The sequence below is a fragment of the Bombus terrestris genome, chromosome 6 (assembly GCF_910591885.1).
Source record: "Bombus terrestris chromosome 6, iyBomTerr1.2, whole genome shotgun sequence".
Classification (NCBI taxonomy): domain Eukaryota; kingdom Metazoa; phylum Arthropoda; class Insecta; order Hymenoptera; family Apidae; genus Bombus; species Bombus terrestris.
In genome coordinates, this window is record NC_063274.1 from 13,970,613 (window position 1) to 13,984,005 (window position 13,393).

At 42.5% G+C, this 13,393-nt stretch overlaps 1 protein-coding gene and 1 pseudogene across 1 annotated transcript in view; one reads left to right on the forward strand and one right to left on the reverse strand.

Annotated features, from left to right (window-relative positions):
- The window catches only part of LOC100647577 (RNA-binding protein MEX3B), a 73,497-nt gene that overhangs the window by 40,719 nt on the left and 19,385 nt on the right, over positions 1-13,393 (forward strand). The window lies entirely within an intron of this gene.
- On the reverse strand, positions 4,955-8,435 carry LOC125385308 (annotated as a pseudogene).

Below are 13,393 nucleotides of genomic sequence, written 5' to 3' on the forward strand. Positions count from 1 at the left end.
TAAAGAGTAAACTGCTACCTGGCGAAGATCGAAATCTCGTTTACGTGGGTTACTGTTTCCTTTTAGTCAGGTTTCGAAATATCCTGCTATTGAATTTGGAATATATCTTGACACATCGATAGTCTGATTGAGGGATCCAGATGAAACATTTGATACAAATGGCTGTGAAAAAATTGTGAAAGTCGAATTTTCGTAGAAAGTCCCCATGCTTCTAATAATTTCACGTTAAAGTTATCGACGATTAAACTATGGCACTTGTATTAAAGAAATGGAAATGGAAGCTTTGTGAAAAATACATAATGCAACGAGAAAAACTAGCTTCTATTTATATATTTTAGAAAGAATTATTAGTCTCCAATAATGCACCAAAGCTGTAAAATTTCTCTGAACAATTACGAATTCACCATTCTCAACACTGTGCTAGTTCAGGTGTTAAATTGAAACACGTTACACAGTATCGTTTCTAATGTGTATTTCATTTCTGGAAAAATTACGTCTGCACTAATTTTATACCACCGAGCCTCTTCATCAACAGTTTCACTTGAATCTTTGATGCACAACCGCTTCTGAAACATTTGCGATTCTCTTGGCGTGACAAATAATATCAATTTGACACGGACGATTAAATCGTTCCGATATGTAGTCGTAGCTGATTACCGATTCCGCGGCGTACTTACAGCTTAGGGGTGCTTTCCAAGTAAAATAACACGCGTATCTTGTTCTACATCATTGGGTCACGAGCATCGTCGTTGAATTCCGAGAATCGGATTTGCGAAGCGTGATTTTTACAAGATTGCTAGCGAAGTAGGCGAATTCAATAGCGATCCGGATCTTCGATCGCAGAAATCTCGTGGCTGACGCGTGCGTTGCGACTTTCGTAATCATTGCACGGTGTATGCATTATTTATATGCTGAATTTCACGATAGAGGCTGTCCTTTCGAAAGATGTTAGACTCGTGCAACGCACAGACTCCATAAGTTCCTCAGGAAACTTCTTCGACTTCTGTGACTTTTTGTTCAAGTATTTCATCATAGAAATGTGCTGGAAAATGTGTTCGCCTGTTTCGACACATATGCTTTATATATCATGAAAATTCATTGATTTTATAATTTTACGTACAGATAAATAGGAATTGAGAATTTAAATACATGAATTGAATCTGCAGTGATGCCATTAATCAGGGAGTAATTAAAATTTCATTTCAGTAAACGGTGTTCCATTGTAGTCTTATTTAATTGCTTTTCTTATTGTTTTATTGTTTCCTGGATTCGTCTTACAATCTTAGAGTTGTTAGTCTTTAATTGACACATACCTTATAGTAAATCTTTGTCAGTGTATTTCTATTAACGTTGAATATATATATTTCAGAGTAGCAATTATTAGAAATTTTCGTTCATCGATCATATACGTCTATTGCATATGTTACTAATGTACGTAATTATCACCACTTACTAATGATGTATGTAACGATTTACCTGAACCTATCAACAAGAACTAGTTTCATTAGTCGTTCCATTAACACTACTATTCCAATTACACAGCTAATCAGAAGTATCTCGATTAAGCTATTTAACATTATCCTAGAGGATTCGATCGTTGATAATTAACTACATTTACCATTAATCGATATCCAATCCTATGGAATTTTCTCACGAATCTGCATTAATAACAGAGATTTCTAGCGTCGATCGAAAACTTCGAATACTCTAAAGGAATTTCAATACTTCTGTAAGACACATAACTACACACATACTTGCAGTATGGGTAGCATATGGAAAAATGTTGCAAAGACACATTATCGATGGTGTTGCCCAGTTTGTAAAAGAGCAAGAGGCAAAACTCGACGCGACGCTAACGAGGGGATAAAAATGCAGCAACGAATTCGCCGTTAGTTACCGAACGACCCTCGTATTTTACTGTCCACCCTTCATCGATACAAATTATCTTTGGCGCATACCCTCCCCCAGATTTATTAGCGCAATGTTTCGACGGCATAAATAACGAGCGCAGCAGCGGCTGAGAGAGACGCGAAAGTAATTAGTTATACCCATCGGTGGTTAAAGGGTCGAAACAGGAAATGCTAGTCGCGCGCGCGAGCCCTAACATCACAACTCAGAGGCGCCCCCCGGCTTGGATTTTTTCACACGATTATTTATGCGCCGAGTCGACTCGACTAACAGAGTCGGCTTACAAGAGTCGAGCCGAGAGACAAGACGAGTCGCGCTGAGTCAACCGTGTCGTGACGAACAACGTCTACCCGGTTTGTGCGTTTCTTCTTCTCTTCGTCATCTCCGTTTTCACACGTGCCCTCGCCAGACCCGACTGGCCGATTGTCCCTCGTGTAGCGAATGGAAGGAATGTCGCGGTACGAGGCTTCACGAGACTCACTTTCAACGTCGACGCTCTGCAGAGCAACTCTCTCGATCCACGTGAACCACACAGAAAGCGCCCATCCGATTCGAACGAGACAAAGAAGATGCATATTTTTTGACTGAAATTCGAAATACATATTTGCGGTGGATCGCGGGTCGCAGTCGTTGTTACCGGGCTTTCAACGCGAAGCAAATGACAGAGGCGAGGTTCCAGAATGCATACAAACATTGTAGTAAATTACAGGCGTCCTGTCACGGAGAATCGTCAGCACGCCGATTCGCAGGAATTTCGTTGCTGCGAATGGAGGCCTCCCGCGTCTCCAGAGATCTTGTGGAAATTAATTTTCGCTGGGTCGAGTATTTTTGCCAGCGGCGGAGGGAAAGTTGAGCCACGTTTATACAGCGAGTAACTTTTGTTCGTGTCCTATAAATTTCTATATACCGTTGCATAGGCGTGTCTGGCGTGGTAGGTCATTCTATACGGCGTGTACACAGTGTACACGTTATAACGCATTGACCGGTATAACGTCAGCACGGTGTAAAAGTTTATGCGAGTTTCGTTTACGATGAACCGAGTAATCGAAATGGGAATTCATAGGGGGCAGATACGTTGGCGAACGTCAGCCGCTGGTGGTAGCCTTGCAAAACCAGCGATTAATCCGTCGTTGGCGGAATAACCGCGACGCGTAAATTCTCGCGGCACTTTTTGTCGTGGTTCAACGTAAACTTAGCGTATACAAATTACGCGGAGCTCCTCACGGTTTTTGCGTCTGCTCGCCTCTCAGGAAATCGCGTGCGTACGTTTTACGTGCGCCGTATACCGCCTGGACTTCCCTTCGTTCAGGTTACGCGCAGTTTCTCTAGCCGAAGCATGCGATCAGAGAACGCATCTAAAGTTCTCGATGCCTCTTCGCTCCTGCTCGTGAGTAATTTCTGCTTTGAAAGAGTCAGGTAACTCGACGAGCGAGAACGTGCCCGTTTTCTTGCTTCGTGGTTAAACTGCGCTCGCGCTCACGCGTACGATCCGTGGAATTGTCATGGCCGATCGTGGTCGATTTATATCCGTAATTTCTATGTTTGTCGATCGCGTATAAGTCGCGCGCGCTTTTTGCCGGCGACGTATACACGCGGCGCGCATATTAACGCGTTGCCTGAACGCATTCGCCGTGTTACGTGCGCGCTCCCGCGCTTCTTGTACGCTACAAATGCCGCTTGACTTCGGTGAACAGGGAAACTAGTCCATCAAATGTTGGTTACTATTATCTCGGTGGATCGTTTGTCGAAAGTTTTGTTGATGGTCAGATGATAGGAAATCAATTGTTGGCCAATTAAACCGCGGATGTTTATGCGTTTATAAGAAATTTAAAGGTGCAATTTGCAGAGTGTATGTATTGTGAAAACACATATATGGTCGTATTTATTTATTTCAACCTGATAGCTCAGAAATTGGATTTGGTTTTCTATGATTTACAAATATAAAAGAAAATGAAAACTAACGTACAGATAACCACAGTAGCATAAAATTATTACCTTACCATTACGTAAATATTCTACCCATCACACTTTATTCCTACATTTACTTCTATATTTGTTCCACCATTCATTGCTTATCTATGTTTCTTTATTTGTATTTTATTTCCCAATAATTGCACTTTTCTTCGTCCTTGTCTTCTGCTTCCACTCCTCTCTCTTTGTTTTATATAGAAAACTATATAAAATAAATAAAGTAAAGTGTACATTATAATATCTACTAGGTAAAAGGAACTTCTCATTAGGTTTCATCTTTTTAATCATTTTGAATAAAGATACTGTTTCCTTGTAAATAAGTAGAAAATAAGTACGTGGTATCTTCGTAAGTTACCAGGAATCAGGTGCAAATTTCAGTTATTTTAAAAACAATCTTAAATTTATTTAAAGGAAGTGATCGTGATACAGGTAGTGCCTTGAATCAAGCAGACATTAACATTCAGCGAATCATTCGTTTCTAGATGTTACTCAGCATTGTTAAAATGCACACTTTATTACTTAGATTCATGAAAGATTGACACAATAATGCGTGCATTATGAAAGCCATCCATGGAGTCTGCTGAAATAATTTGAAAGTCATCCATTCAGATTACTTTGTGACTCGATGTCAATCAGGTATCCAATATCTTAAAAGCTCTAACGTGTTATGTAAGTTAGATATTCAGTATAATATACTAGCTATTCTGCGTTAAATATACATTGATCCATGACGTTCTTACTGCTTACTCCTTCCTAACAGCATACTCGATTGAAAAGGTACCCTTTTGATTGTCTTTATGTAAACACAGGAACATTATGCCTTTAGAATCATTACTCTTTACCGTATATTTTCATAAGCGTTCTCACACGCAACATTTCCAACAAAAGTTCAATCATTCATCTATTCAGTAGGTTTAGCACTCTTATTGGCAAATATTATTCAGATCACGTATTCTCCATCAATCTTTATAGAAATACTCGTTCATTTTCCAAAGTATCAGACTCCCTGAGGCTTCCCTTTCCCAGGAGGTTGAATATCTCTTCAGCGAATCCTATATGTACTCATCATCCCAGACCTGGCACACAAAAATTGCTTAAAATAGGATCCAACAACGAAGCAAGGAAAAAAACAAAATGATAGTAAAATGCGTCGCATAGAAAATATTACCCCAAATTTAGGTATATAAAAATTACTCAGGATAGGTTCCAGTAACAAAACAAGGAAAAAACAAAATGCGTCGCATAGAAGATATTACCCTAGATTTAGATACATAAATATTACAAAACACGGAAAAAAGCAAAGTAATAGAACGTGTCACGTAGAAAATATTCACCGTTGTAAATTCAAATACGTAAAAACTTCTCAGAAGAAACGAAATAGTAGAACGCGCCACGTAGAAAAGGCGTCTTGTTTCGAGTTTTCGATGAGAACCTCGCGTCCCAGCGTCGAATTTCATCGACTTTTCGAGGTTTCCGAACCTTGAGACAGCCCCAACGAAATAGGGGAACGTTGTCAGGTCGATGGGAATGAGATATCGCATAAAGCCCCGAGACGAAGTGGAAGGACGAGGAAACTCCGCGAAATAGGGCGAAGAACAAAGGAGGAGAAAAAGGATCGCGTGGGGTTGGCTAACGTTTAAGCCGGAGGAGCGGGTAACTGGTCGTGTCTCGTGCCATTTTATTTGCTCCCTCGGGAACGAATCTCATCTGTAGAGAGAAAATGGCGCAAGAGAGAGAGAGAGAAGAGAGACCAGTCTTTGATCGATACACGGTCGAACCACAGTTCTCACCCCCCCTCGACGTGCTTTTTTGCATTCGAAGTGGCCTACAGCTGGAGGCACAGCTGATGGGGCATACCCCTGGCTCGAGGGGTCGCGCACTTTTCCTACCCTTCTTCCAGGTCAGGGGACAGTTTCGTTGACGTTCGGTTGTAATCGATTTATCCCCGGCTTTGCCGTCCTAGCTTAACGTTCTACATGCTACACGGAAAATATTGCTGGAGCACATATGTAGCGACAAACAAAGAGTTGCTCTGCACCATTTCATGCTATCGTCCACTTTTGGGACCTTCGATGACGGAAGAAAGACGGAATATTCTTCGAAAATGAAAAATACTAGATTGTTATTTTGAAAAAAAAAAAAAAAAGAAAAAGAAAGAAATTCACGTTATATTTCAAGAGGACTGGTCGAGCAACTATCGAAAGTAGCTAAATCATTCAAACACGAGACGCGTGTACTTGCCGGCCAATAAATACTTGTCGACAAGGTAAACATACGTATACAATGCTAGGCGCCTGGTTTCATATTTCAATGAAAAGGTTTACAAGACAATCCACTCAACGGGCAGCGCCGTCTCGATCGTCCCTCCACCTCGAAACAAAAGTATCGAACCGCTTCTATGTATTTGCTGGGTTTATGTTTATATTCTTGACGAACGACGAAAGACTCGCTGATATTCCCAACAGAGGAATACGTTTGTACGTATTGTCGCAAAAGCGTGGAGGAGAAAATCTAATATGGCCGATGGGCACTATGGTGTGCTACCTGTTTTCTGACAGAGAGAGGACAGTGGGAGAAGGAGAAACAGAGATAGAGAAGCACATGTCTCCGGTCGTCCGGTCGGCAAAGGTTTGAGGTAGGTCGATCGACGAATGACTCACCCTTCGGTTTCTCTCGAGAACGATCGGGAGAGCCACTCGTTGGGCGGAGTGGCTTCCACGGTGGGCAGCACGTCCCATTATATCCGCCGTGGCTCATTAATATCGTGACATCCAATATCGTGTAATTATAACTGAACCATGCTGTCCGCATAAGTCCCGTGAAGAATACGGTCCCCCCCCCCCCATGAACCACAATAATGAATCATCGGCCACGAGTTAAGCGTGGCTCGTTATTTTGCAACTTTCTTCCATATTGGTTTCAACTTTAACTGCGCCCAGCGTAAGATAATTGGCCGCCGGCGGTGGTATATCGTAGTCGAGAAAACTGATCTGACCATGAATGGAGGACAGGAGACAATCGTGTCTCGTAAACTTTGCGATATTCGAGACACGATTTAAGTCGTTTGCTATCGTTCCCTCGTTCGATATATCGTTGCTCTTTGGTGGCGATGAAAATCGATATTTACCAAGGAGCGGGATGATGATTGTGAAGACGACGTCTTCCGTTTCGATGAACGGATAAAATACATTAAATGGTAATCTGAACCTATTTTGACGAGTAGGAGGTGTACTCGAGGTTGAGAAATCGATAGAATCTAAATTTCTACTTCTTGGACGGTAATATAACGACAGATAAAAGGAGAAAATAAGGGGCAGAGATAATAGCTCGATTCCCCTAAGTACTTTTTACTGGAACGTTGTTTCCATATCGTCTTTGCACGAGCACCCGTGCGCATCCGCGATTCCCTCGGCCTGCGAGTAAGTACCGCGTCCTTCGTTGCAGCGTGACCAAGCTGGCCATTTCCTCCGCGCCCTTTCCGACGACACGTAACACGTTCCCGCGGTAGAAAATCAACGGTCTTTCGTAATCTGATTTTTCTATCGCGAGACCCCGAGACGGCGCACAATGTGTATCCTTTCTTATGTGTGAGTACGTGTATAGTGGTGTGTATGTGTCTAGAACGTTCTCTATGGAACACGAAACACACACTGGTACAGTCGTCGCGTATCGGGCCGGATAGCGGACGTATCGGATAGAGAAAGAGAGAGTGAGAAAGAGCGAGAGGGGTCGGCGAGATAGGCATAGCGTGCGCGGTTGGAAAGAAAGGGAGGCGAAAGAAAGGCTGGTCACGGGACAGACAGAGAAAGATAGGAGAAGAAAGAGTAGGAGGAGAATGAACGCAGTTGGGCGGCCGTGTCAGTGGAGTTCAATCTTAATATAGTGTGACCCCCACTGCCATTCGAGACACTGTCGGATGCAACTGCAGTTGCAGCGGCTGCGCGAGGGAAAGGGAAAAAAGACGCGGTGCCCGACAGACGAAGAAAGAAGGAAACGTGGCAGAAGGAGACATTGGCGGTGGGAGGGTAGAAGAGAGAACACGAGAAAGAGAGGCCACAGTGAACGGGTGCGTGCATTGCACCTTATCCCCCTGTCCGGCGAGTGTGCTTCGCTCGGTTATTTCAGAGACATCGGCCCCGAGAGAGTCGCGAGCGAGACACGTATATATATACACATACATGTATGTATCTATATGTACACGTGGATACCGCTTGTGTGTATATATATGTAGATGCATCTACAGATCGTGTATAGACGCGACCGTGCACACGCGCGAGAAAGAGAGCTACGCATAACGAAACGATGCGTGCACACGCACGGGATTGTTCAGACGAGTGTCATCGATCTATTTCAAGAAGAGGCTGGAATTTCTGGCCTTCGAAAGGGGTCAGAGGGGGTGATGAAGGGAAACGTGTATGTAAAGAGGGAAGTCGAGAAAGGAAGAGAGGGGAAAGGGAAATAGAAGCAAGAATGTACATAAAGTACGCACCTGCGCAATACATCCGTTCAACTCGGTGGTCGGCGCACGAATGACCACTCGTTTGTACATTCGTACCTAAACTCAGCCAGCTATGCTCACGTTCAAAGGACGTCTACGATTGGCGTTGAGTTCGACCAATCAGTGACTAGTTTTCCTGGAAGCTAGTGGATATCACCATGACCGTGCGTTGGACGTGGTGCACGTTGATCACGTTGTGGCTACTTGTTCCACGAGTTTGAAATTTTTCTACTTCAATTGCATTTACGTATAATCAAATTTTTTTTAGTAACTAATTCATTAAGCTATTCTACGATAGCACAGTCTATTTAGAGTTCGTATTTTTCTACGAACTCCATGATTAATGTTCCATAAAAAGGAGAAAGATTGAAGGAAATAAATGGAAGCCAGCCATGCGATCGACGTGCCGTTGCTCGTTTTTAGCCTAGTCTCCGTCACGAGCAACCAACACTCGTGACTCGCGAGTTTATCGGCGTTATTGGAGTTTCCTCGGATGTTCCAGCGACTTGGCCAGCATGTCGGGAGGAAGGGGGAAACCGAGAGGCGACGTGACGAGGAAGGGACGATATGGCGCGGAAAGGGAGGAGAGAATAAAGTGGTTGAGGATCGGGCGAGGTAGTGGGGCGAGCGGTGGTACTCGGCCGTTGCATTGTGGGGGTGTTGGCCTTCAACTTGACGGCGCAGTTTCACTGACCTGCCTGAGAAACTCGTGATATCCACGCGGCTCGTGCCCCACGAGCAGACGTACCGACGCACGAATGTCCAGAGACGCCAAAGGGTACCGCTACTTTAAGGGCCCACGGTCCTAAATAAACTTACTACGCCATGTAGCGACCGGAGCGCCTTGTATCTGAACATCGTTTCACATTCGTTTTGTGTCATAAACGTGGCAAACGTAGTTTTTTCTAGTCATTGGAATGCGTATTTTCCGGTTTGGGACCGGGTCGTTGATACTTATGTCGAACAGGTTTGGAAAATTATTGGATGTCTTATTTACGGTTCATAAATAGCGTACTTAAAATCACGCTATTTAGCAGTGACCTTTACTGTATGAAAGTAACAGATAGAATATTTTATATGGTATTGTTAAACGTCCTTAGGTATCCGAAATTTGGCAACAAGACTCTTAAGATTTGTTACTGACACAACCGTGAGTTTTTCGAGGTTATGCGTTTCAACAAAATATTTAGAGAAGAAAACAAAACGAGAGATAAACAAGGATATTGAAACAACCAAAGTTATACTAAGGATATCTCTTATAATTATAGTAACTGTGAGTGGACTAAACTAGCAAGTTTAATCAACTATACAAAAATACAGTGAGAATAGACTTAAAAATTTAGAAAGAAATATATTATAGTCATGGTTGAGATTGATATTAGATTTAAAATGGCATCAGCAATACTTTCGTTCGCTGACATTCATGGCTGGCTAAATCAGTAAAACGAGAGGTAAACGAACGATTCCGATCCTTAGCGGTCTTTTTCGGGTCGACTACATCGATACCGCCCACGGTCGTCGGCCAGTCGTCGAGGAAACGACGAGTATCTCTCAGGCGAGGCATTTGGTGACTGTAATTAAAGCAAAAGACCAGCTGATGGCCCTCCGAGTTTCTGACCCTCTTACACGACCTTTTTCCCTCCTCCTTCCTACGCTTGAAAATGTACTACCTTGTGCGTTTCCAAGAAGTATGTTAGCTACAGAATTTTTGTGTCTCCCACCAGAGAAGTGTCCTTTTTTGGAACCTTATACTCGGAATATCGTCAGTAGCCTCGTACGTAGGAATTTGAGAGAAATGCAAGGGATGGAGGAAGCATACAAAGCGGAGAATGTCAGGAACAGCTTCGCGAACGATCGGAATTTTGATATCGATCAATCGTAGACGCGTAATCGATGCTCTATATAATGGCCGGTGGAAACGTGGTCGGATCAAAGTAACGAGCTTGGCAAGTTCAGCGTGTAGATATCGCAAATCTGTCGATAACGCCGACCAATGTGTGCGAACGGTACACTATGACCGCTAGCTTCTAAGACGCGTATATAATCCAGCTGCCGGCTATAGAAGCGTGTAACTATTGATCCAGCGGCCTCTGGAAAGAGAGCCGCTGCTACTAGCGGCTGCTGCAGATTTCAGCAACGTCATTCGAGGGAGAGTGACGTATCGTGGGAATAGAAGGTCCAAACTGCACTCCCGAGAGGGCTTTGCTCGGTATTGTACTCGACCGGAGAACAGACCACGTGCTTCACGTGCATCGGCTACGTGAATGGCACCTTGAATGAATAAGAAAGAAATCAACGGAATAACGAATCTTGTTTTGCGACATCACAATGAGATGCCGTAGACATACAGCCGAAGTGATGTCGACCTTTATCACGATTTTTATGCGTATTATATACATTTTTTAGAACGATCGGTTCTCGATCCTTTCAACCAGATCAACGTTGCGTTGCTGCTATAGTAGCATCATGGCGAACGTGTAACCAGATCGACTAAATCATTCGTACGATCGGAAAGCTTCGGGTCGTAGCGTGTATCCGGACGATCGTCGGTTCGAATCACGAGCATAATTCATCTCGAGACCGAAGTCGAACATTCTGCCGAACCTATTACTCCCTTTTCGTCCTTTACGATTTCGCGGTGCGTGCAAAAAGATGCGAAAGAAAAAGGAGAAGGAGAATTCGAAGACGAAGAAAGGACGAAGGATCGGGTCGAGCTGCTCAGGTCCCGGTCGATCCTCTCTTTCGTCCCTTCTGGTCCCTTCGATAGAGGCAGACAAAGGCAAAAGGCGCCTTGCCGTTCTCTTCGATGCAGTCTCTTTCACTCCTCTTTCTCTTCCACTCACTTTTCTCTTCGTCTCACCTCACCTTGGCCGCGGCCCTTCAACTGTCTGCGACCCACGCCCCACCTTCTCTTCCTCCATCCGAACTACCACTACTACAACCATCGGTACCACCATCGAGTTAGCAGCCACCTTCTTCGACCACGAGGAGCAACCTTCTACTTCTTCGTCGTCGTCGTCGTCGTAGTCGACGATATTGCCTTCTTCTTTAACAGCGTGTCTTCGTTCGTCCTCTTTTCTACCTCTTCTTTCTTTCCATTTCTCATTTCCTCCCGGCTGTTCTTCGGATGCATGTGCTCGTGAATGCCACTCCTATCGGTGTGCTTATACCGATCCTCGTCCACCTGCCTTCTCAGAGTTATTTAGCCAACCGAACCGCCCTAATTCGCTGTAGGCGAATTTCCGGAACGAGGGAGAAGCTTGGATAAACGGAAACTCGACGGCCTATCCGGCGTTCATGTGCCGTTTTGCGATGAAAAACGATCATCGATCGCGGTTACCTCTGATTCCAAACGTCAGTTTGCGATTTTTGTTACTATTTCTTTTTAGAAGCGTTAAGCTTGTATACTATCAATAAACCGCGGATTTCGATTATATTTTTATGAATACAGCTAAAAAAAGTGGAACCTAGATAGGAATTTGCTTCATTTACAAAATATTATCGTCTAGTTTCGATACTTTATGTATCTCTGAATGTTATATTTATATCTTATCTATATATGTGTCTTATAAATATGTCTATATTTATCTGCATTATGTGAACTTGCGCACGTTCAGATTTCCTATAAATGCATGGAAGTACAAAGTCTAGTCAGGAGTTACCCTTGGAACTTTGTAGCTAGCTGTAAAGATTATCGAGTCGAAATTGCAGAGATTTAATGTCGAAGAATCTCGAGTGTATTTGCGAGAGTTATATTTATTGCTTATGCAATGGTAGTTAAGAAATTTCTAGTTAACGAAGGTCGACTATTTTTAGAGGTATTTATACTATGCGAAGCTTTCATTCTTCCATATCATGCTTGTAAATCGCAAAATTCACAGTGTCTGTAAACGATTTGAATTGTGCCAAGGGAGTTGAATATTGAAATTTCACGTGCATAGTAGATAATGAATTTTACAAGAAGCTAATAGCGAAATGAAAAATATGAAAATGTGTGGATGTATGTTTGGACTCGATCGCATTATGCATTTAGTTGCACTTTATAATGCGCCGTTCCGAGACATGTTATTAACTCACTGGGACGAGCGTCCCTCTTTGACATTCCTGAATCCGTATACATTATTCAGTAGTTGGACAAATTATATTGCCTAGCTTATGGTCAATTAACGGTAACCGATAGGTTTATTACGCGATTCGCTGTCGTGTTTTATAGCATCTTGCGGTCTGATGCGTTCAAACACTTGTACGGTTTAAATCTGTTATTAGTAATTGAATTTCAATTAACGAAAACGTACAATTTTGGAACTTCGTCAAAAGTTTAAAATGACGAGGAATATTCAATATTAAATCGGCATAGAGAATTTATTAATAATAAATTATTATTAATGGGAATATTAAGAAGCAAAATTCAACGGCGATGATTTAAAAAATCATTCAAATCTGTCAAATTAAATCTTCATAAATATCATTATAAACTACATTTATGGTATATTATATATATATATAATTAAAATTTTTCATTTCTTAAATTTACATAGATATAGTTGTATATGTGTATATATATATATATATATATATATATATATATATATATATATATATACATATTATCTACAAAGTATAGTCTATTTAATTAACAGTCTTATAATGGTTAACGAAACAAATTCTTCGTTCAATCAAAATCCTATCAAGCGTTATTTTTATAAGTCTGATGAGGCACCGATATAGAACGGTTCTCCGCAGACTAGTCAGCCCTCTAATTTTTATTCCCCTCGATTTCTACGTCTTTCTTCTCGTCTACCCTACGGCCGGCCGGAGGCATCTCGCCGTTGTATCCTTGGGCAAATTTATGCCTCTTCAGATTACGGATAATAATGGTTACCCTTGTGCCGTGGCCAGCTCGTCTTAACAATTTGCCAGCTAGAATTACGACCGACTTTCCCCCGCAGCGTTTTATCGCTACTACACGTTCTGGCCAGTGCACCTAGTCATTGGCATGCGATATCGCACGATTCC